This window comes from Polistes fuscatus, unplaced genomic scaffold (genome assembly GCF_010416935.1).
Source record: "Polistes fuscatus isolate 324 unplaced genomic scaffold, CU_Pfus_HIC Scaffold5, whole genome shotgun sequence".
Classification (NCBI taxonomy): Eukaryota; Metazoa; Arthropoda; class Insecta; order Hymenoptera; family Vespidae; genus Polistes; species Polistes fuscatus.
The window spans coordinates 3,760,436-3,761,992 of record NW_025113129.1 but is presented as its reverse complement, the minus strand read 5'-3'; positions in this window follow the sequence as shown (position 1 = coordinate 3,761,992).

Genomic DNA, 1,557 nt, shown 5'->3' with positions numbered 1-1,557 from the left:
TTTTATGCTATATTATTTCTTTATTCGCGCGCATATGTGCAGCATAAACGATACGAGAATAATCAAACTTTTTCATCTACCATAGCAACATTTGTAGATCTCTAGTAAACAAAATTTGAAAGGTACACTCGACAAACCGCGAACGCGAATGTAAGGCGTGCATTATTAAATCACGGATTTATGATCAAGATCATTCGATATACCTTCCTTCCAATGGATCCATTCACTCACCTCGATATCGCGAGTTTCGTATTTACCTACATAGAAACGGATCTGATCGGAGAAACGTAAGCATAACTACTAACACAAGTATAATACAGTATATTCAAATAATAATATAAAAATAAATATCGGCAAATTTTTTGAATTACCTGCTACCTGTAAAATTGATGACAAACTAGCCCGCGGGAGAATTTGTCCACCCCCAATAGATTCCGATTAAATGCAATTTACGAATTTTTGTCGAATGTAAAATAAGCATTCTTCATTCCTCAACGATTCCTTCTACGGAATCGAAACAAGTCGACGTGCGATCGATTCTTTCAATCTAATCACTAAAAATCTTATCGACAGTTTAAATATAACCATTTATAAAGTAACCGATCAAAGACCGGTTTTCAACAAAAGTTCGAGTTTTAACGATCCAATAGAGATAATAGTCAATTTGCTACTGGATCAAATAATAAAATAAAATGATCTTAATAATTACGTTGGTCGTAAAGTTCAAACGAATGAAAAAGAAATAACATGGTATACGGAATTTTAATTCAAAATTGAAAACCGGTCTAGGTAATTGTTAATTGTTAATAGAAAAGAAAAAAGGGAGTGAAAAAAATGGTGATTAATGATTATAAAATTGTTTTCCAGGTGTGTCTGCGAGCCTAGCCTAAGCAGCACAGTATTATCATAGAAGCGTTATACGACATCCTTAAGAGTTTGTTCGTTACTCGCGATATTGTAGATGAAAATCGAATGTTATCTCTTAATCTATCTATCTTAGCCGGTTGTCTCTCTCTCTCTCTCTTGGAGATCCCACACACGTGTCGATCGAACGCGAGCCGGTGACCACCCTCTCACCGGTGTGCGACCGTGATCGGATTAGCGGCTCCCCTTCTCCAGCCATTTCCACTTTGGTAGCTCTTACGGTTAACTACTAAAACTCTAGTTGCTGGAAACGTTCTCCTGCGGCAGGGATCGCACTCGGTGGTTCTCTAGTAGTCGCACGCGTGCGTGCACGCACGACACACTTACTTAGACCCTGGTTTTGCTGGTGCGGCCACGGCGAGCAGCCGGCAATGCGAGATGGTCGCTTGCCATAAATCAGATTCCCGTGAGATAGCCGAGCGTGCGAGTTGCTTCTCTCTCTTTCCCATTGGCGGGTTCTCGCTCTCTCAACTTTTATCGGCCGTACCGGCGCCGCGTGCTAATTAAACCGACGTGAAATAATCGCGGCCGTTTCACGATTGATCGTTGATCGAGGCCGTCCGAGTCTGGCCGCCTTCCTCTTCTCTCTCTTCTCCTTTTCCTTTTTTTTCCTTCTACTCAACAACCCTCCTA